This window comes from Ranitomeya imitator, chromosome 2 (assembly GCF_032444005.1).
Source record: "Ranitomeya imitator isolate aRanImi1 chromosome 2, aRanImi1.pri, whole genome shotgun sequence".
In the NCBI taxonomy this organism is placed as follows: domain Eukaryota; kingdom Metazoa; phylum Chordata; class Amphibia; order Anura; family Dendrobatidae; genus Ranitomeya; species Ranitomeya imitator.
In genome coordinates this window covers 70,345,110-70,369,989 of record NC_091283.1, presented here as the reverse complement: position 1 = coordinate 70,369,989, position 24,880 = coordinate 70,345,110, and positions in this window count along the sequence as shown.

Genomic DNA, 24,880 nt, shown 5'->3' with positions numbered 1-24,880 from the left:
GGGAGCGTCAGAGGGTAAGTATTGCAATATTTTTTATTTTAATTCTATATTTTACACTTTAATCTGAATTCCGATACCAATTCCCGATATCTTAAACATATCGGGAATCGGGATCGGAATTCCGATTCCAGATTCAAAAGATCGCCGACTTCATGGCCGACCCCCCACTGGGGTCGGGTCGGGTTTCATGAAACCCGACCTTGCCAAAAGTCGGCGACTTTTGAACAATTTCGACCCGTTTCGCTCAACCCTAGCCATCATTACTTTAAGAAATGAAGGTCAGTCAGTCCTAAAAATTTGGAAAACTTTGAAAGTGTCCCTAAGTGCAGTGGCAAAAACCATCAAGCGCTACAAAGAAACTGGCTCACATGAGGACCGCCCCAGGAAAGGAAGACCAAGAGTCACCTCTGCTTCTGGGATAAGTTTATCCGATTCACCAGCCTCAGAAATCGCAGGTTAACAGCAGCTCAGATTAGAGACCAGGTCAATATCACATAGAGTTCTAGCAGCAGGCACATCTCTACAACCACTGTTAAGAGAGACTTTGTGCAGCAGGCCTTCATGGTAAAATAGCTGCTAGGAAACCACTGCTAAGGACAGGCAACAAGCAGAAGAGACTTTTTTGGACTAAAGAACACAATGAATGGACATTGGACCAGTGGAAATCTGTGCTTTGGTCTGATGAGTCTAAATTTGAGATCTTTGGTTCCAACCACCGTGTCTTTGTGTGATGCAGAAAAGGTGAACGGATGGACTCTACATGCCTGGTTCCCACTGTGAAGCATGGAGGAGGAGGTTTGATGGTGTGGGGGTGCTTTGCTGGTGACACTGTGGGGGATTTATTCAAAATTGAAGGCATACTGAACCAGCATGGGTACCACAGCATTTTGCAGCGGCATGCTATTCCATCTGGTTTGCGTTTAGTTGGACCATCATTTATGTTTATTTATTTTTCAGCAGGACAATGACCCAAAACACACCTCCAGGCTGTGTAAGGGCTATTTGACAAAGATGGAGAGTGATGGGGTGCTACGCCAGATGACCTGGCCTCTACAGTCACCAGACCTGAACCCAATCAAGATGGTTTGGGGTGAGCTGGACCGCAGAGTGAAGGCAAAAGGGCCAACAAGTGCTAAGCATCTCTGGGAACTCCTTCAAGATTGTTGGAAGACCATTCCCAGTGACTACCTCTTGAAGCTCATCAAGAGAATGTCAATAGTGTGCAAAGCAGTCATCAAAGCAAAAGGTGGCTACTTTGAAGAACCTAGAGTATAAGACATAATTTCAGTTGTTTCACACTTTTTTGTTAAGTATATGATTCCACATGTGTTAATTCATAGTTTTCATGCCATCACAAAGGATACACTGGGAATGGAGCATATGCAACAAAAAGGAGACAATTGGACTAGTGCATACACATCACATAGGAGACACTGGGACTGGTGCATATACATCACATAGGATACACTGGGACTGGTGCATATACATCACATAGGAGACACTGGGACTGGAGCATGTACATCACAAAGGAGAAACTGGGACTGGAGCATATACATCACAAATGAGACACTGGGAATGGAGCAAATGCAACATAAAGGAGACAATTGGACTGGTGCATACACATTACATAGGAGACACTGGGACTGGTGCATATACATCACACAGGAGACACTGGTGCTAGCAGCACTGTGGTCCTCATGAATCTGCCCATGGGCCTGAGGAAATGACACTGCGGGCGGTAAATGGTCCACAAACTGAATGTTCCCCAGTAGTTTCTTACCAGGGGTAACAGACTAATAACTCAAAATGTGTGAAAATATCCTGTAAAGTTTGTGATTTTATTTAGTTATTTTTTCATGATTTGTTTCTGACAGCCTGAAACATTTTTTTCGTTTTCAAATTTCCACATTCTTAGTTAGAACATTTTTTGTTCGGAAGTATTTATTTCTGATATTGTGTATAACAAAAAAACTCAGTTTAAATAACTTTTTAACATTTCTTCAGACAAATGTTCTACATCGTTGGCGCATGGACAAGGGAACATGCAGCCAAGGAGACAGATGCAAAGCAGCTATGGCTGAAATTGAGGCCTGGGAGAAAGAGTAGAGTTAGTGAACTCAACAATCTTTTACTTTTCTTTGAAGATGAACTCAAGCATAATGGATACACTTCCATGAGGCACATAAGAAATAAGAAACTTCAGTGAGGCGCACAAGCACAGCGGACTTACAAAGACAGAGAGAAGGGGATTTGGTACCAAATTTCACTATAACATTGAATATTTTCTAAAATACATTTTTAGTCTTGATGACACAGGTGTACTTACTATGAAGATCCAATGACTGTGTAATCCTGATGCTAAAATGAACATTTTAAGAGTCTAGCGTCCAGTTCCCAATAATCCATTTTGTGATAAGTAGAAATGTTCAGAATCTATTTAGCGCAGATACAAGTTGTTTTCGGACTGCAATTGTCAGAGTTGAGTCATTTATCAGCAATCAATGTTTCTTATTTATTTTTAAAATTACATACTGTATGTTATGTAAACCAACAGAAAAATGATAAATGCTGTAAATATTGATTGCGGTGCAGAGCAAATTTGTCAAATGTTCTTTAAAAACACAATGTAATTTTCTTTCCAGCGCTGTCAAACTGAGCAGAAATGATTCATTACAGAAACAATTTTTAGGTAGAATCCCATTCCTCTGCCCGGTTATAATGATATTTTTTCAAGTGGCTGACGAGGCATCACACTGCAGGACTGGGAAAAACTGCTGCAATTTAGAAACTGAAAAAAAATTGGATGACTAATCTTTAATTGTTGTCTGCTCGGTCTGAAAAAATCTTTACGCTTTTTTTTATTTTTATCAAATAATTTCTCATTTACAGTGAATCTGTGTTCTACACAAAGTTAAAGGGATCATCTTGTTGGCTGAACTAATCTATATCTATATCTTGTTGGCTGAACTAATGTCTTATCTCCCAGGTCACTAGGAGTCAGTGACATGATTCAGAATGAAGGCTCATCTCACTATCCAAATCAGACCATGACTGGTATGTTCTAAGGTCTATTGCTGTATTAGAGTACTTAAAGGGATGGTCCAGCCTTAGGATACAAGTCTGCACTCTCTCTACGTGACTGCCGAACTGGGAATCCTCACATCATGTGCACTGTGCGCTATGAGGATTCTCTGGGCTGTCATGTGAATGCAAATGTGTGATTTGCATGCTTCCAGCCATATTCCGACTAGACTTGTCCAGCCTTGCTCAATTCACTTGTATTGATTGAGGCCACACTTGTCTAGTCGACATGTGACCATATCATATACTTGCAGTCACGTGCCCGCCACTCCTGGCGCTGGCACCAGAGAATCCTTACAGCACGCGCGCTGTGAGGATTTACAAGTCTGCAGTCACTTAGAGTGCCTGCAAACTTGTACCCTAAGGCTGGACAACCCCTTTAAAGGGGCTACATTTCACATATTAGACGCTATAGAATCTAAAAATAAAAAAATTGCAATTTACATGCTGCTAAATATGATCCAGTATCAAGCTATCATGACATTTTTGGCTATAATATGGTGCTAGCTGGTTTTCAGTGTGTATAGCAACGTGCAGGTCCATCTGAGCCGAGTGTTGCCGGTCACACATGCTCAGTCACCCCCACAGCCAATTCTTTACATAAACATTCACTGTTCATTGCATAGTAGCCAAAATAAATGCACTAAAGGTACTCAATTATTGGGATTCATATATTAATCATTCAATTCAAGTTTTCTATTCATGAAATCGAACCCCGTGCCATACCGTCTGCATATAGTATCTTTTGTAAAAGAATGATTCTGAAGAGTTCACTGAATTCGAGCATGGTCCTGGAATTGGAGTCCCCATTGTAACAAGTCCATTCATGACATTCATTCCCTCCTAAATATAGCACCATCACCTGTGAGTGACATTATTGAGAAGTGGAAGGAACCACAGAAACTCAGCCACAAATTGGAGACCAAGTAACGTTACAGAGTGGAGTCACCGAGTGCTGCAGAGCAGAGGTCATAAGAGTCACCAATGCTCTGCTGACTCTATATTTACAGAGTCCAAACCTCCTCTTGTAGTAACATCAGCATAAACACTGAGCCCCCACCGGTATCTTCATGGCCAAGCAGCTGCATGCAGCCTTACATCACCAAGCACAATGCCAAGATGCTGCTGGAGTGGTGTAAAGCTTCCACCACTGGCCTCTGGTCCAGAGAAGACGTGTTCTGTGGAGTGATGAATCACGTTTCTCTATCTGCCAGGAGAACGTTACTTGGCTGACTGCATTGTGCGAACTATAAAGTTTGGTGGTGGAGGGGGGGATAATGTTATGGGGTTGTTTTCCAGGGGTCAGTTTGACCCAGTGAAAGCAAATGCTTTAGCATACAAGACATGTTGGACAATTGTTTCCAACTTTTCCAGTTTTCATGGCTTTGCCCCAGAGCACAAAGTAGTGTCCATAAAAAACATGATTGGGTGAGACTGTTGTAGAAGAACATGAGGGCCACATAGAGCCCTGACCTTAATACCATCCAAACACCTTTGGGATGAATTAGAATGGAGATGGTGAGACTCGCCCTCTCCTCCATCATCAGTGTCCGACCTTATAAATGCTCTTCTGGATGAATGGGCAAAAAGTCTCACAGACACCTCCAAACTCTTGTAGAAATCCTTCCCAGAATAATGGAAGCTGTCATAACTGCAAACGGAACAACTCCATATTGGTCCTCAAGACTTTTAGAATGAGATGATTTAAAAGTTCCTCTACGTTTGTGGGTTTTCCAGTGCTTTTTTCCATACAGTCCAGTTTTCTGTCCCACTACCTATACCTACTGGCAGCTTTGAAATGTACAGAGGTACTCAATGGGTTTAACCAGCTGTGGGGAGAGGGACTGAGCATGTGTGACCAGTAGCATTAATCTCATTAGATGGACCTGCACTTTAAACACCAAATGGCACCATACTAATAGAAAATTAAGAAAACAGAAGTATTGCAAAAGCTGCCACTTTACCAAAAACAGTCCATATAAAAACTATAATTGTGGGTACCAGTTCTGTTGCAAACAAGGAGCAATAAACAATTGGCTAATAGAAAATATAACTTTACAGAAGATAATTTTTTTTAATTTAACGGCAAATAAATTGAAAATATTCTATTTTTTTTCAAACCCCTACAGATTTATTGTTACATGTTGATTTACTTAAATATTTATTTTTCCCCCGGTAGGGTGAGCACCAACTACTAGATAATTATGCATATTGATTTATGAAATGCCTTCCATATTTTAATGCTATTCTCCTCACCATTGAGATGAATTTATGGATACCGTACATCTAATATTGATTAATATGAATAAATCCATTTATTTACATATATTTATGCACTTTAATTGTATTGCCACACATGGATTAATGTGAATTGTATAATTAATGACAACAATGGACTGAATATGTTGGAGGTCATACATATGTATTAGCGCTGCTTTTCTTTATTTGTGGAGCTGAAGTGTTGTCTTGTGTATACATGGAAGAATAAATGCACAACATTACTTGATAGCTATGAGTGCAACCTCTTCATTCTATTTTTATATTGCCAACATATTCTGCAGCACTTTACATTTTAAAGGGGGCTTGTACAGACAATAAAAGACATTACAGAATTACAATAATCACATAAATCAGATACCAAGAGGAATGAGGGCCCTGCTCGCAAGCTTACAATCTATGAGGAAATAGGGGAGACACGAAAGATAGATGGTAACAATTGCTCTCATTGTTCTGACCAGCCATAATGTAAGAAATCGGGTATTCATGTAATGCTGCGTGAACCAGTAACCAACCAGTATGTGTAAAAGTACAGACACAGAGGGCTATTAATTGCGTGAAGGGTGTGAGAATAGATTATACAAGAGTCTGTCCTGGTTTTGAAGAAAATTTTATATGGGCAACACAGGGAAAGCTAGATAAATATGTTGAGGCTGTAGGCCAGTCTTAGGAAATGTGATTGTTAGGGCACGCTTAAAACTGTGGGTATTGGGGATTAATCGGAATTTCCTGGGTAATGCATTCCAATGAATTGGCGTAACACATGAGAAGTCTTGGAGACAGGAGTGAGATGTTTGGATTATTGAGGATGTTGGGTAGGATGGTAGATTGAGATGATGGAGGAGATATAGAGTGCTGCTGAAGTGTGGCGTGCTCTATGGGTGAGAGTGATAAGTTTATATTGAACTCTCTAGCAGAGGGGTAAGCAGTGCAACGACTGGCAACAGTGTAATGGTTCGCGATGAATATGATCCTGGGCCTGGCTGCTGCATTCAGAACGGGTCGGAGAGGGGAAAGTTTAGAAAGCGGGAAATTGAATAGTAGAGAGTTGCAATAGTCCAGACGAGAATAAATAAGAGCAACAGTCACAGTTTTTGAGGAGTGAAAAGTAAGAAAAGGTCAAATTCTAAAAATATTTTTGAGGTGTAGATGACATGAGGCAGTTAGTAATCGGATGTACGGAGTGAATAAAAGATGTGAACCAAGTATGACCACAAGACAGCGGGCATGTTGCTGGTAAGTAATGGTAGAACCACACATGGAAATGGCAATATCGGGCATAGGTAGGTTAGCGGAGGGAGGAAACACAAGGAGTTCAATTTTTGAAAGGCTCAGCTTCAGATAGAGGGAGGACATGTTGTTAGAGACAGCGGTAAGACAATTACTGGTGTTTTATATTAATGCAGGTGTGATGTCAGGAGTAGAGGTGTATAACTGGTTGTCATCAGCAGGGTCGGCTCCAGGTTTTTGAAGGCCCCGGGCGAAAGAGTCTCAGTGGGCCCCCCCTTTAACACATACCACGATTCATGATCGCATATAACACAGCCATGTAGTATATAACACAGCCCACGTAGTATATAACACAGCCATGTAGTGTATAACAGCCACGTAGCATATAACAGAGCCGCGTAGTATATAGCACAGCTCAGGTAGCATATAACAGCCCATATAGTATATAGCACAGCCACATATAACACAGCCCACGTAGTATATAACACGGCCCACGTAGTATATAGAACAGCCATGTAGTATATAGCACAGCCCACGTAGCACATAACAGCCCACGTAGTATATAACACGGCCCACGTAGTATATAGAACAACCATGTAGTATATAGCACAGCCCACATAGCATATAAAAGCCCATATAGTATATAGCACTGCCACATAGTATATAACACGGCCCACATAGTATATAGAACAGCCATGTAGTATATAGCACAGCCCACGTAGCATATAGCAGCCCATATAGTATATAGCACAGCCCATGTAGTATATAACACGGCCCACGTAGTATATAGCACAGACATGTAGTATACAGCACAGTAGTATACAGCACAGCCCCCCTCCCCCCAAGAATGGCCCTATAGTCCAGTACTCACTCTTATAGTTACAAAAAACAAACAAACCACTCCTCACCTCTCAACGTGCCCGCGCTGCTCCCTGCTCAGGTCTCGGCGGCTGCCGCTGCACTGCCTGACACACAGCGAGTGCGCGATGATGTCATCATGCACTCGCAGCGGCAGTGTCAGAGGCAGAGTGGGGAATGATGGGAGAGGGAGCATCAGGTGGCGCTCTCTCCTCCATTATTTGCTATGAACTTTACCGGCAGACGCCGGTAAAGTTCAAAGCAGCGGTGGGGGAGTTGGCACTGGCGACAGGCGGACCCCCCTGCCTCACTGAGGCCCCATAGCGGCTGCGTGATGTGCCGCTAGCTGAGGGCCCCTGGGGGAGCAGGGGCCCTAGGCACCTGCCTGTCCCTAACGCCGGCCCTGAATGGGCCCCCCTGTCTCGCCAGGGCCCCTGCACTTGCCCAGGTACGCCGGGTGCTGACGCCGGCCCTGGTCATCAGCATAGAGATGGTACTGAAAAGCGAATCTACTGATTGTTTGTTCAATAGGGGAAGTACAGAAGGAGAACAGGAGGGGACCTGGGACTGATCCTTGAGGAACTTCAACAGTAAGGGGAAAAAGAGAGGAATAGGAGCCAGAATTTCCTGATGGACATGGTCAATTTTTTCTTTGAAATAACTGGCCAGATTGTCAGCATCGAGATCCGTGGTTGGGGCCTGCACTCTTGAATTGAGGAGGGAATGAAAAGTGTCAAAGAGACGTTTAGGATTCTTGGATAGTGAGGTGATGAGAGTGTTGAAATAGGTTTGCTTGGAGAGTTGAAGAGCAAAATTCTATGTTTTAAGCATAAACTTATAATGGCTGAATCTTTAGTCAGATTGGATTTTCTCCATAGATATTCAGCGCACATGGAGCACCGCTGTAGGAAACGTGTTTGTAGGGTGTTCCAGGGTTGTCGCCTTCTGTGCCAAGTTGTTCTAAATGTAGGAGGTGCAGTTTCATCCAGGACACATTGCAGTGTTTCATTATAACGTTTCAGTGCATAGTCAGGACATGAGAGGGAGGAGATTGGGGCTAATGATGACTGCAAATTCTTCATAAGTTTCTGGGTGTTAATAGCATGTATATTTCTAGAATTGTGGAAAATGGGAGAGTCCTGAGCGGGGTGACAGTTCATGACAGTTCATGACAGAGAATGAAAGAAGGTTGTGGACAAAAGAGGGTAAAATCATGCACTGAGCAAAAGCAACTCGGAGGGAAAAGGAGCTGTAGAGTCTAATATCGTGGACCTCCAAGTGTAGCACCTTGTGCTCGTCTGTATATTAGACGAGTGCGGGAACTTCTAGCCATTTACTTTCATTAGTCTGGTGAATAAATTGGTCCAAAGTTGAGAATGTTGCAATTTTTTTTTCTTCGCAGACTGTTGGTTCATATGAAAATTTGGCCATGCGAAGGGGCACATTGGCTATAATGGGTGTGTGTGCTCTCTCTGTGAAGTCCGTGGCCCACGTGCACAGTACACATTCATATAAATTCACATAATTCACTTTTCTGAATACTGATTTTGGAGACCCCTCTTCTCTACACATATTTATAGCCCTTACTTTGTAAAGCACTTTGCTAACCTCTTAACCCCCAAGGGTGGTTAGCATGTTAATGACCGGGCCAATTTTTACAATTCTGACCACTGTCCATTTATGAGGTTATAACTCTGGAACGCTTGCATGGATCCTGGTAATTCTAACAATGTTTTCTCATGACATATTGTACTTCATGTTAGTGGTAAAATTTCCTCAACATTACTTGCGTTTATTTGTGAAAAAAATGGAAATTTGGTGAAAAGTTTGAATATTTTGCAATTTTCCAATTTTGAATTTTCATGCCCTTAAATCACAGAGATATGTCACACAAAATACTTAATAATTAACATTTTCCACATGTCTACTTTACATCAGCACAATTTTGGAACCAAATTTTTTTTTGTTAGGAAGTTATAACGGTTAAATCTGACAAGCAATTTCTCATTTTTACAACACCATTTTCTTTTAGGGACCACATCACATTTGAAGTCACTTTGAGGGGTCTATATGGTAGAAATTACCCAAAAGTAACACCATTCTAAAAACAGCACCCCTAAAGGTGCTCAAAACCACATTCAAAAAGTTTATTAACCCTTCAGATGCTTCATATGAATTTTTGGAATGTTTAAAAAAAAATTAACATTTAACTTTTTTTCACAAAAAATTTATTTCAGATCCAATTTGTTTTATTTTCCCAAGGGTAACAGGAGAAATTGGACCCCAAAAGTTGTTGTACAAATTGTCCTGAGTGCGAAGATACCCCATATGTGGGAGGGAATCACTGTTTGGGTGCATGGCAGAGCTCAGAAAGGGAGGAGCGCCGTTTGACTTTTCAATGCAAAATTGGCTGGAATTGAGATTAGACGCCATGTCGTGTTCGGAGAGCCCCTGATCTACCTAAACAGTGGAAACCCACCACAAGTGAAACCATTTTGGAAAGTAGACTCCCTAAGGAACTTATCTAGATGTATGGTGAGCACTTTGAACCCCCAAGTGCTTCACAGAAGTTTATAATGTAGAGGCGCAAAAATAAAAAATCATATTTTTTTCACAAAATGATCTCTTCACCCCCAATTTTTTATTTTCCCAAGAGTAACAGGAGAAATTGGACACAAAAAGTTGTTGTGCAATTTGTCCTGAGTACGTTGATATCCCATATATGGGGTTAAACCACTGTTTGGGCTCATGTCAGAGCTCGGAAGGGAAGGAGCGCCGTTTGACTTTTCAATGCAAAATTGACTGGAATTGAGATAGGATGCCATGTCGCATTTGCAGAGCCCCTGATGTGCCTAAACAGTGGAAACCCCCCAATTATAACTCCAACCCTAACCCGAACACACCCCTAACCCTAATCCCAACCCTAACCATTACCCTAACCACACCCCTAACCCGAACATGCTCCTAACCTTAATCTCAACCTTAACCACACCCCTAACCCTAATCCCAACTACAACCCTAACCACACCCCTAACCCTGACACACCCCTAACCCTAATCCCAACCCTAATCTCAACCAAAAATGTAATCTAAACCCTAACCCTAACTCTAACTTTAGCCCCAACCATAACCCTAACTTTAGCCCTAACCCTAACTTTAGCCCAAACCCTAACCCTAATGGGAAAATAGAAATAAATGCTTTTTTAAATTTTATAATTTTTCCTTAACTAAAGGGGTGATGAAGGGGGGTTTGATTTATTACTTATAGCGGGATTTTATAACTGGTTTTTGTTTGGCAGCTGTCATACACACTCTTTTTATTGCAAAAAACAGTTTTTGCCTCGCCACATTTTGAGAGCTATAATTTTTCCATGCTGCAGCATCCTCCTTGTTCAGCCTCACTACTTTCCAGGATTCCCTAGTCTATTTTGCACCAGACAGGAGGGCATCTGCCCATGTAAAAAGGTGCCACATCTTGGAGCAACCTGCGTCCTTTTTCTGCTGCACCCTTCTGGCCCACTGGCCCTGGACGGCTGGGTCCTTTTCTTCAACGTTGCGAAGCTGACTGCCCTGATTGGGCTCTATGGCATCTACTGACTAGAAACAGGAAAAACTCTCTCTCTTATCATGGTTAGCTCCTCCTAAATAAACTATGTACACTATTGTAGCCCATCTAATGGCCATCTTGAGGTACTAAATCACATAAGTATATGTGCATAGCAGAATAAGGTATTAAAACATGTACAATTACCAACATTTAACAACGTTTAAACGGGTCATGCATGGGGTATATAACTGTCTCTGTGACCCCCTTACATTCCCCCTTTCTTTAATAATGTTTGTCCCCGACCATTTGCGTATAAAACTTTATTATGTACAATGTAATACGCCACGCAGGGAGACAAACGCTCATATGAGGTAGTCCTGTCATAAAACAAGAGGAAAACTCTTTGTGGTCAAAGGAAGTCTCTTATTCCACAACAAAGTCTGTTTTCATGATAAACAACAGGTGCCTGGTTCACAGTCCTCCAGGTGGCACCTACAGTTTATTAAACTCTTGTCCCATTCACTGGACTTGAACATATGTACACCAACATGACCCATCCATTGGGTCCACAGTCATAGTATTATAGTAACATAGTTAGTAAGGCCGAAAAAAGACATTTGTCCATCCAGCTCAGCCTATATTCCATCATAATAAATCCCCAGATCTACGTCCTTCTACAGAACCTAATAATTGTATGATACAATATTGTTCTGCTCCAGGAAGACATCCAGGCCTCTCTTGAACCCCTCGACTGAGTTCGCCATCACCACCTCCTCAGGCAAGCAATTCCAGATTCTCACTGCCCTAACAGTAAAGAATCCTCTTCTATGTTGGTGGAAAAACCTTCTGTCCTCCAGACTCAAAGAATTCCCCCTTGTGCCTGTCACCTTCCTTGGTATAAACAGATCCTCAGCGAGATATTTGTATTGTCCCCTTATATACTTATACATGGTTATTAGATCGCCCCTCAGTCGTCTTTTTTCTAGACTAAATAATCCTAATTTTGCTAATCTATCTGGGTATTGTAGTTCTCCCATCCCCTTTATTAATTTTGTTGCCCTCCTTTGTACTCTCTCTAGTTCCATTATATCCTTCCTGAGCACCGGTGCCCAAAACTGGACACAGTACTCCATGTGCGGTCTAACTAGGGATTTGTACAGAGGCAGTATAATGCTCTCATCATGTGTATCCAGACCTCTTTTAATGCACCGCATGATCCTGTTTGCCTTGGCAGCTGCTGCCTGGCACTGGCTGCTCCAGGTAAGTTTATCATTAACTAGGATCCCCAAGTCCTTCTCCCTGTCAGATTTACCCAGTGGCTTCCCGTTCAGTGTGTAATGGTGATATTGATTCCTTCTTCCCATGTGTATAACCTTACATTTATCATTGTTAAACCTCATCTGCCACCTTTCAGCCCAAGTTTCCAACTTATCCAGATCCATCTGTAGCAGAATACTATCTTCTCTTGCATTAACTGCTTTACATAGTTTTGTATCATCTGCAAATATCGATATTTTACTGTGTAAACCTTCTACCAGATCATTAATGAATATGTTGAAGAGAACAGGTCCCAATACTGACCCCTGCGGTACCCCACTGGTCACAGCGACCCAGTTAGAGACTATACCATTTATAGCCACCCTCTGCTTTCTATCACTAAGCCAGTTCCTAACCCATTTACACACATTTTCCCCCAGACCAAGCATTCTCATTTTGTGTACCAACATCTTGTGCGGCACGGTATCAAACGCTTTGGAAAAATGGAGATATACCACGTCCAATGACTCACCGTGGTCCAGCCTATAGCTTACCTCTTCATAAAAACTGATTAGATTGGTTTGACAGGAGCGATTTCTCATAAACCCATGCTGATATGGAGTTAAACAGTTATTCTCATTGAGATAATCCAGAATAACATCCCTCAGAAACCCTTCAAATATTTTACCAACAATAGAGGTTAGACTTACTGGCCTATAATTTCCAGGTTCACTTTTAGAGCCCTTTTTGAATATTGGCACCACATTCGCTATGCGCCAGTCCTGCGGAACAGACCCCGTCGCTATAGACTCCCTTTAAATAAGAAATAATGGTTTATCTATTACATTACTTAGTTCTCTTAGTACTCGTGGGTGTATGCCATCCGGACCCGGAGATTTATCTATTTTAATCTTATTTAGCCAGTTTCGCACCTCTTCTTGGGTTAGATTGGTGACCCTTAATATAGGGTTTTCATTGTTTCTTGGGATTTCACCTAGCATTTCATTTTCCACCGTGAATACCGTGGAGAAGAAGGTGTTTAATATGTTAGCTTTTTCCTCGTCATCTACAACCATTCTTTCCTCACTATTTTTTAAGGGCCCTACATTTTCAGTTTTTATTCTTTTACTATTGATATAGTTGAAGAACAGTTTGGGATTAGTTTTACTCTCCTTAGCAATGTGCTTCGCTGTTTCCTTTTTGGCAGCTTTAATTAGTTTTTTAGATAAAGTATTTTTCTCCCTATAGTTTTTTAGAGCTTCAATGGTGCCATCCTGCTTTAGTAGTGCAAATGCTTTCTTTTTACTGTTAATTGCCTGTCTTACTTCTTTGTTTAGCCACATTGGGTTTTTCCTATTTCTAGTCCTTTTATTCCCACAAGGTATAAACCGCTTACAGTGCCTATTTAGGATGTTCTTAAACATTTTTCATTTATTATCTGCATTCTTATTTCTGAGGATATTGTCCCAGTCTACCAGATTAAGGGCATCTCTAAGCTGGTCAAACTTTGCCTTCCTAAAGTTTAGTGTTTTTGTGACTCCCTGACAAGTCCCCCTAGTGAAAGACAGGTGAAACTGTACAATATTGTGGTCGCTATTTCCTAGATGCCCGACCACCTGCAGATTTGTTATTCTGTCAGGTCTATTAGATAGTATTAGGTCTAAAAGTGCTGCTCCTCTGGTTGGATTCTGCACCAATTGTGAAAGATAATTTTTCTTGGTTATTAGCAGAAACCTGTTGCCTTTATGGGTTTCACAGGTTTCTGTTTCCCAGTTAATATCCGGGTAGTTAAAGTCCCCCATAACCAGGACCTCATTATGGGTTGCAGCTTCATCTATCTGCTTTAGAAGTAGACTTTCCATGGTTTCTGTTATATTTGGGGGTTTGTAACAGACCCCAATGAGAATTTCGTTACCATTTTTCCCTCCATGAATATCGACCCATATGGACTCGACATCCTCATTCCCTTCGCTAATATCCTCCCTTAAAGTGGACTTTAGACAAGACTTTACATAGAGACAAACCCCTCCTCCTCTCTGATTTTTATGATCCTTTCTAAACAGACTGTAACCCTGTAAGTTAACTGCCCAGTCATAGCTTTCATCTAACCATGTCTCGGTTATTCCCACTATGTCAAAGTTACCTGTAGATATTTCTGCTTCTAGTTCTTCCATTTTGTTTGTCAGGCTTCTAGCGTTTGCGAGCATGCAGTTTAGAGGATTTTGTTTTGTTCCAATCTCCTCGCTGTGGATTGTTTTAGAAATGTTCTTACCTCCCTTCTGAGTATGTTTTCCTGGGTCTTCTTTGTTCGAGACTAATGTTTTTCTTCCCGTCCCCTCTTCTTCTAGTTTAACGCCCTCCTGATGAGTGTAGCGAGTCTTCTGGCGAATGTGTGTTTCCCAGGTTTGTTGAGGTGTAGTCCGTCTCTGGCGAGGAGTCCATCGTACAAGTAATTCACACCGTGGTCCAGGAATCCGAATCCTTGTTGTCTGCACCATCGTCTTAGCCAGTTGTTCGCATCAAGGATCCTGTTCCATCTCCTGGTGCCATGCCCGTCTACTGGAAGGATAGAAGAAAAAACTACCTGTGCATCCAGTTCCTTTACTTTCTTCCCCAACTCTTGCAGATTGTCGGTAGGTCCTTCTATGCCGTGTCATTGGTGCCAACATGTATCAGAAGAAATGGGTGGACGTCCTTGGAGCTGAAGAGCTTTGGTATCCTATCGGTCACATCCTTGATCATCGCACCTGGAAGGCAGCGTACTTCTCTTGCAGTTATGTCCGGTCTGCAGATGGCTGCTTCTGTGCCTCTCAGTAGTGAGTCTCCCACCACCACCACTCTTCGTTGCTTCTTGGTTGTACTTTTTGCTGTCACTTGTTGCTGTGTGCCCTTTTCTTTTTTGCTTGCTGGTATTGCTTCATCCTTAGGTGTGCCATCTTCATCCTCTACAAAGATTTGATATCGGTTCTTCAGTTGTGTGGTTGGTGATTTCTCCATCGTCTTCTTGCTTCTTTTGGTCACATGCTTCCACTGCTTTTGGAGGTTCTTTGACACTTTTTTCACCTTCTGTGACCAGTAGAGATGCTTCTGTTCTGTCTAGGAAGTCTTCATTCTCTTTGATGAGTTTCAAAGTTGCTATTCTTTCTTCCAGACCCCGCACCTTTTATTCTAAAAGGGCCACTAGTCTACACTTCTGACAGGTGAAATTCGATTCTTCTTCTGGTCGATCTGTGAACATGTAGCACATGCTGCAGCTCACCATGTAGGTTGTCACATCTGCCATGTTGCTCCTAGATCCTGTTGACTTGCTGTTTTTTGTTTTCCTTCTTGTGTAATCTACTCAGCCAAGCTTTCTTGCAATAAAGTCCTACAGGCAAAAATTCGGGCACCTTACGGCGCGCGGTTTGGTGATGCTTTCCAAGCAGCTGGTCCCGGCTGTACCCAACGATCTTCTAGCTGAGGGAGACTCTTCACTTTTCCCAGAAGGCACCTGGAATATGTAAATTATCCTCCTCAAAACTGAATCCCTGGTTTGGTGATGCTTTCCAAGCAGCTGGTCCCGGCTGTACCCAACGATCTTCTAGCTAAGGGAGACTTCGCTTTTCCCAGAAGGCACCTGGAATATGCAAATTATCCTCCTCAAAATTGAATCCCTGGTTAGTCCTTGGGGGAGACTCTCCCCCTTCTTTTGCGCAGAGTATGGTTCCGTGAGCTGTATGCGGGCTGCCTGGTCCTGAAACACCACAGTCTGTTTCCACAGCCGCACACGGTTCGTTAGTCTAATAACCCATTTCTCCTTAAGGGCAAAGTCCTGCCATCAAGCAGATGGGGAGCAACAAGAGCAACAAAATTAGGGTGGTTGGTAAAACTTTTAATTAAGTGCTCCAGGGCTGTTTCTGTCCATAGGGATGCTGAACAGTCCCATGGAAATATATGGTGCAACAAGCACAACGTCCTTTATTCAGCAATTCACTATGTCAGTTCAACAGCACATGCCTCGTGTCACTTTGTGAGCTTCTGGATCCCGGGCTTGAGTTTGGCAGACGACTCTGCAGCCACAGATGTTGTTGGTTGCCAGAACATGGCAGGGGTAGTGTCTGACCGGGCAGCGTTCGTGGAACAGGGAGCTGACTGAGCCTGTTCCGGGCCCACACACAGCGCTACATAATTTTCTGACTGCAGACTTACGGCCACAGCATAATATCCGCGAGGACCATCTTCCCTGTGAAAATTGACTCAGTCTCCATCCTGTAAAGGTCTGCTGACGTTCTGCTGCGGCCGGTGTTACACAGAAAGAGGCAGAGTCCAATTCAAACTATAAACGTGGAACTTTACTTGGTTTCAATCGCAGCATGTCCACATCAGTTATAGCATCAACACAGAGTTTGGCACTGTTCACATCCTTTACTTTCCCTGTGCTGTTTTCTGTGTTTTTCAATTTGTACCCGGTTCGTCCCGTTCTGACCGGTACTGCAGCCTCCTCCCTGTTCAGCCTCACTATGTTCAGGGGTTCCCTTGTCTGTTTCTCCGCAGACAGGAGGGCATCTGCCCATGTAGAAAGCTGCCACACCTTGGAGCAACTTGCGTTCTTATTCTGCCGTAACTTTCTGGCCCACTGGCCATGGACGGCTGGGCCCTTTTCTTAAATGTTGCGGAGGTGACCACCCTGACTCTGTCTATGGCCCCTATTGGCTAGAAACAGGAAAAACCCTCTCTCTTATCACGGTTAGCTCCTCCTAAATAAACTATGTACACTATTGTACCCCATCTAGTGGTAATCTTGAGGTACTAAACTCTCCCTACCTACACACTACATAAATATATGTACACTAGATGGTGGCCCGATTCTAACACTTCAGGTATTCTAGAATATGTATGTAGTGTATAGCACAGCCCACGTAGTATATAACACAGCCCATGCAGTATAACACATAGGCAGCATCAATAGAAAAAAGTGAAGCAGTGTTTAACTCCCGCCCCAATATCGCTGATTGGTCGCGGCCGGCCACGACCAATCAGTGACCCAGGATTTCCGTTACCGAAGTTACAGACAAACAGACTGAAGTACCCCTTAGCCAATTATACATATAATAGATTGCAGAATAAGGTATTAAAACATGTACAATTAGCAACATTTAACGTTTAAACAGGACATGCTTGGGGTGTAAAATAGTCTCTGTGACCCCCTTAGGCTACGTTCACACTAGCGTTGTGTGCCGCTGCGTCGGCGACGCGACGCACAACGCACCGAAAAACGCGTGCAAACGCACGCAAAAACGCTGCGTTTTTCGACGCGTGCGTCGTTTTTTGACGAAAATCGGACGCAAGAAAAATGCAACTTGTTGCGTTTTCTTGGTCCGACGCTAGTGTCAAAAAAGACGCACGTGTCGGAAAACGCAACAAGCAAAAACGCATGCGTCCCCCATGTTAAACATAGGGGCGCATGACGCGTGCGTCGCCGCTGCGTCGCCCGACGCTAGCGCGACGCACACTAGCCGAACGCTAGTGTGAACGTAGCCTTACACAGGTACCAGAACGGTACCCGAACTGTCATCTGTGTGACAGTGCAGGAGACATCGGCTCTGATCGTCAGTACCCTTATACATTACCGTTGATCACAGCACTGTGGTTCGGATGCTGATTGGCCGGTGACTCATGTTAAAAAGTAAATATTTATTCATGTAAATATAGAAAATTAAAGTTATACTCACCTCTCCACTGACAATTCCTAATGATGATGTCCCACGATGATCTCCATCTCTGCTACATCTGGTTGCATTGCTGAGTAGTGACAAATGTTACCGCTCAGCCTGGCAACCAGCTTTCACTGAGCTGAGCATGAGAACACGGCTGCGTGTGACCAGCGGTAACTGTAAGGCGGTAACTTTAAGGAAGTCACCGCCGGTCATATGCAGGCATATTCTCATGCTCACCTCAGTGTGAGTTGGTTGCCGGATTGAGCGGACCATTTGTCACTGCCCAGCAATGCAACCTGGATTAGCACAGTTGGAGATCATCGTGGGACATGAGCATTATGGATTATCAGCTGAGAGGTGAGTTTAGCTATAATTTTTTTTAATTTTTACATTAATAAATGGGTAAAAGAAGGTCGGGGAGTGTTTATTTAATTTAAAATACTTTGCTCTATGTGTCTTTATTAAATTTGACAACAGGGTTAATAATGGGGTGTCTGAGAGATGCCTTCTAATATTACTAACCCCTGGGCTTGATGTCAGCGAACATAAAACAGATGACATCAACCCCAGAACTATTACTCCACTTGCAAATGCACCGAGGCAAGTGGGAAGATCCAGGCAAAGCACCAGAATTGGTGCATCTAATGAATGCACATTTTTGGGGGCGGTCGTGGCTGCTATTTTTAGACTGATGGGGCCAATATCCATGGTCCCTTCCCAGTCTTAGAAAACAAGCCCCCAGCTATCTGCTTTAGCTTGGCTGGTTATGAAAATTGTGCTGTTTTTTAAATTATTTATTTAAACATAAATTTAAAAAAAATGGTGCGGGGACCCCTCTATCTATATATATAATTGCCTAAGAGTTTCTCCGTCTGTCTGTCTGTCTGTCTTTCTGTCTGTCTGTCTGTCTGTCTGTCTGTCCTGGAAATCCCGGCTCTCTGATTGGTCGAGGCCGCCAGGCCTCGACCAATCAGCAATGGGCACAGCGACGATGATGTCATAAAGGACGTAGAAATCCCGCGTCTGATTGGTCGAGGCCGCCAGGCCTCGACCAATCAGCAACGGGCACAGCGACGATGATGTCATAAAGGACGTAGACATCTCACGTTTCTGATTCAGCGACGGGCACAGTATCGACGTAGATGTCATAATGGTTGCCATGGCGACGATGATGTCATAAAGGTTGCCTCGACCAATCAGCGACGGGCACAGTGTGCCGCGAATTCTGGAATCATCATTGTCCATATACTACGGGGACATGCATAGTCTAGAATACCCGATGCGTTAGAATCGGGCCACAATCTAGTTTTTTATAATCAGCCAAGATAAAGCTGACAGCTGAGGCCTGCAGCCTGCAGCTGTCGGCTTTACCTGAGCTGGTTAGTAAGAATAGGGGAGAACCCATATTTTTTTATTCATTTATTTTTTTGCACGAATCGCAGGCCAATCACAGCCATGCCAATCCTTGACATACCTGGGATGGGGCCAGAAGTGCCCACACCGAAAAAGATTGTTGATTGGCTGCGCTGCAGAGAGAAGTCCGTGTTCAGGATCCCTGCATGGACAATAGGTGTTCGGTACGGACCTCGAACTGTACCATTCGGGTTCACCCATCTCTAGTGCTATGTCATCCACACAGTGTCCCCATTAGGCTTCTGCACAGCCTCAGTTTTCTCTGCCCTGCCTAGGGATACGCACGGGGAAAGGCCAAAGAGTGCCAATGACCTAGGAATAAAGCATGTGCATGCATACTATAGTACTTTGCTCTGCCATCAGCAGCCCTGGACTAGGGGGGGTGAGTATTGCTATTCTTGCTGTTTTCAACTTCCTCTAGCCTAGTTGTTGAATAAAGTCAAAAGGAAAAAACTCCTTTAAAAGTGAATCTGTCATCAGGTTTTCTCTATGTAATCTGAGAACGGCACAATGTAGAGGCTGAAATGCAGATTTCAGCGATGTGTCACTTATTAGACTGTGTGCTGCTGTTTCCATACAATGAATTTTTTTATGACCAGGAGATTATCACTGCCTGGACTACAGCTTATGTAAGTGCTGGTCTGACCATGCTCCATTCTCTGATTAGCAGCTCACTGTTAATAGACAATATACCCAGAAAGCAGAGGTGAGGTTGGGATCAGTTTGTCTGAACTCTGCTACATCTAAAAACTGTGATTTTATCACAACTGCTGCACCCAGTAAGCTAAGAGATTCTTCCATAGAATCAGAGTCTGTTTTCCTGCTCTCAGATAAGGTAGCAAAATCCTGGTGACAGATTCCCTCTAAGAAAAAAAGCAATGTAGCATTACCCTAAGATCAACCCTGCTCTTATCTTCAATATACACCTCCATAGTTTGAGCTCTGTAATTTAAGACTGTTATTTACAATAATTGGCACCATTCGTTTGAATTTGATATTTTTTATATTACTAATTTTAGAAATGAGATATTAAAAATATATTTCCTTCCACGGTATTATGAAATTTCCCGTTAGGTCCAGCTAGCACTGAGACTTGCGCAGGTAGCGCTACCTTATCATTGCTGCCCATCCCTCATGTAACCCTGCTGATGAACAGTAGATTAATATTTATCTTAGCTGAAGCTGCGGGGACAGTTCTGCAAATCTGATAAAACATGAAAATCTCATTCCCTCCCACACCCGCGAAAGCTTTGATCCAGCTGTCTGTATTACATTAGCCGAAATATAATAAGATTTCTGTGCTGCCTCAATGGAAAGCAGCTTGGCGCTGTAAAATGCAATGAGCGCGTTGCAAATTCAGTATAATGGATCCCAAAATGAGTGCTAAGCACTAGACGTAATGTCGGCCATTAAACAAACCCAAAAGAAAGGCGACCCATATGCTTTATTACGCATGACAAGCAGTTCTCACCTAGGACGAGTTGTAGGGCACTGATGCCTGCACCGTACCTACAAAAATATGGGCTTGTAGCACTAAAAGCTCCAGATAAATTCTTTTTAATGAGAGCCAGATTGAATTAAGTAAGCAGTGGGTAGTCAAGTAGGCAGCCGTTCAATAACATCTTCATTCCGCTGCCTTTGGCTCATATTGGGAAGGACAATAAAATCCATAGTGTTGTAATTGATCTGAAAAGCAGACGCCTCTGTTGGATTTATTTCAAGTTTCCTAGATGCAATCAAGGCCATACAAGCCAGTGATATATCAGCCATTCTTAAGTGAACACTCGTTGGCCCTGATCAACATTCTGTGAAAAACACATAAAGGTGGAAAGGTTATAAAGCCATTTCAGCACAGGAAATAAAGTGATATAACCTAGAAAAGAAGAATATACAAAAGTTACAGATGTCAGATTTTCTTTCAGGTTACAGCTTGCGAAATTCTGTGGCATTTTGGTTTGTACCGGGAAAGATCTATATTTCAGCTCTTCGTGAACTTTCCTAGTCGTCTTGGTCTCGATAAATCCTATAGATTGAATCATTTTTTTTTACTATGGTATTCAGATGAGGTAGAAAAAGCACTGCCTAGTACAGGATTATTTACAGAGTAACCGTCCCTTTAATTTTTTATTTTATAAATCAATAGCACATGTGAAAATAATAAACTTTGTAATATATCTTATGAGAGCAATCTGCTTCTTTCTCCACCAGGACTGATCATTAATTTTCAAGATTCTCAATTCCAGGGTAAAATTTGTATTCAGCGATGACAGTTTTTTTTTTTTTATAAGATTCTACTTAGAAGGTGGGGGTAGAAGGAGGGAGGAGCTCTGCCTCTAGCTCCTCCCTCCTCCCCCTCCCTTCTACGTAGAATCATATGAGCACCAACTGTCATCTCCTATTGCAGTAATAATGTAAAAATCTGTATTCACTGAAGACAGACTTTATCGGGAAAATTGAGAATTTTGAGAATGAATGATCAGTCCTGGCAGAGAAAGAAGCAGATATCTCTGATAAGATATATTACAAAACTTGCTTATTTTCATGTACAGTATACTAATGATTTATTAAATAAAAATTACGACACTTACAAATTAACCCCTTCACCCCCCAAGCCTGTTTTCACCTTCATGACGAGGCCAAATTTTACAATTCTGACCAGTGTCACTTTATGTACTAACAACTCTGGAATGCTTCAACGAATCCTGATGATTGTGAGACTACTCTTTTGTCATGACATATTGTACTTCATGATAGTGGTAACATTTGTTTTCATATGACATGCGTTTATTTGTGAAAAAATTGGAAATTTGGTGACATTTTTGCAACTTTTAAACTTTTTTAATGTTTATGTCCTTTACCCCCAAGGGTGGTTTGCACGTTAATGACCGGGCCAATTTTTACAATTCTGACCACTGTCCCTTTATGAGGTTATAACTCTGGAACGCTTCAACGGATCCCAGTGATTCTGACACTGTTTTCTCATGACATATTGTACTTCATGATAGTGGTAAAAATTCTTTGATAGTACCTGCGTTTATTTGTGAAAAAAATGAAAATTTGGTGAAAATTATGAAAAATTCGCAATTTTCCAAATTTGAATTTTTATGCAATTAAATCACAGAGATATGTCACACAAAATACTTAATAAGTAACATTTCCCACAAGTCTACTTTACATCAGCACAATTTTGGAACCAAAATTTTTTTTTGTTAGGGAGTTATAAGAGTTAAAAGTTGACCAGCAATTTCTCATTTTTCCAACACCATTTTTTTTTTGGGGACCACATCTCATTTGAAGTCATTTTGAGGGGTCTATATGATAGAAAATACCCAAGTATGACACCATTCTAAAAACTGCACCACTCAAGGTGCTCAAAACCATATTCAAGAAGTTTATTAACCCTTCTGGTGCTTCACAGGAATTTTTGGAATGTTTAAATAAAAATGAACATTTAACTTTTTTTCACAAAAAATTTACTTCAGCTCCAATTTGTTTTATTTTACCAAGGGTAACAGGAGAAAATGGACCCAAAAAGTTGTTTTACAATTTGTCCTGAGTACACCGATACCCCATATGTGGGGGTAAACCACTGTTTGGGCGCATGACAGAGCTTGGAAGCGAAGGAGCGCCATTTGACTTTTCAATGCAAAATTGACTGGAATCGAGATGGGACACTGTTATGATCCGGTGACCTTCGAGCAGCATGAGAACTTTCACTGGAGAAAGTGGCCACTATACTTACCGCAAACCTGAACTTAACACCGCAACTAGAAGTAGCCGTGGAGTGTACCTAACACACCTAGACACCTCGTCACAGCCGGAGGACTAAATTCCCCTAAAAATGGAAATCGGAATACTATCTTGCCTCAGAGAAAATCCCCAAAGGCTAGACAGCCCCCCACAAATATTGGCGGTGAGTCGGAGAGGAAAAAACATACACAGGCAGAAAAAACAGGATTTAGCAGAGGAGGCCACTCTAGCTAGATAGGACAGGATAGGACAGAGTTCTGTGCGGTCAGTATTAAAACCCTTCAAAAAAACCACAGCAGAATATACAAAAAACATCCTACATCCAACTAAAGATGTAGGAGCGTATATCTGCAACTCCAGCGAATCCTACAAACAGAGCAGGAATAAACTGAAACAAGCACACAACAGTGTGCCACAGATACAAAAAACAAAACACTTATCTTTGCTGAAATTGGCAGCTAAGCAGGTGAGGCCAGGCAGAGATCCAACACTTCCAAAGAAACATTGACAACTGGAAAGGGCTAATGAATCCTCCACACTTAAATATCTCAGTCAGAACAGCAATTAGCAGATACACCTGGCCAGGACTGTGACTCAGAGACAACTGCATTCCCACCTACCACCACTGGAGGGAACGCAAGAGCAGAATTCACAACAGTACCCCCCCCTTGATGAGGGGTCACCGAACCCTCACCAGGACCTCCAGGATGATCAGGATGAGCCAGATGAAAGGCACGGACCAAATCAGCAGCATGAACATCCGAGGAAAAAACCCAAGAATTATCCTCCTGGCCATAACCCTTCCATTTGACAAGGTACTGAAGCTTCCGCCTCGAAAAACGGGAATCCAAAATCTTCTCAACAACATATTCCAACTCCCCATCAACCAACACAGGGGCCAGAGGATCAACAGAGGGAACAACGGGCTCCACATATTTCCGCAACAAAGATCTATGGAAGACATTATGGATAGCAAAAGAGGCCAGAAGCGCCAGTCGAAAAGACACCGGATTAATAATCTCAGAAATCCTATAAGGACCAATAAACCGAGGCTTAAATTTAGGAGATGAAACCTTCATAGGAACATGACGGGAAGACAACCAGACCAGATTCCCAACCCGAAGTCGGGAACCAACACACCGACGATGGTTAGCAAAACGCTGAGCCTCCTCCTGAGACAAAACCAAATTGTCCACCACATGAGCCCAAATCTGCTGCAACCTGTCAACCACAGAATCCACACCAGGACAGTCAGAAGGCTCAACCTGCCCAGAAGAAAAACGAGGATGAAAACCCCAAATTACAAAAGAAAGGCGAAACCAAAGTAGCCGAACTAGCCCGATTATTAAGGGCAAACTCGGCCAATGGCAAAAAAGCCACCCAATCATCCTGATCAGCAGACACAAAGCATCTCAAATAAGTCTCCAAAGTCTGATTAGTTCGCTCGGTCTGACCGTTTGTCTGAGGATGAAATGCAGAAGAAAAAGGCAAATCAATGCCCAGCTTGGCACAAAAGGCCCGCCAAAACCTAGAAACAAACTGGGAACCTCTGTCGGACACAATATTCTCCGGAATACGATGCAAACAGACCACATGCTGAAAAAACAATGGAACCAAATCAGAAGAAGAAGGAAATTTAGGCAAAGGCACAAAATGAACCATCTTAGAGAATCGGTCACAAACAACCCAGATAACCGACATCCTCTGGGAAACCAGAAGTTCGGAAATAAAATCCATAGAAATATGCGTCCAGGGCCTCTCAGGGACCGGCA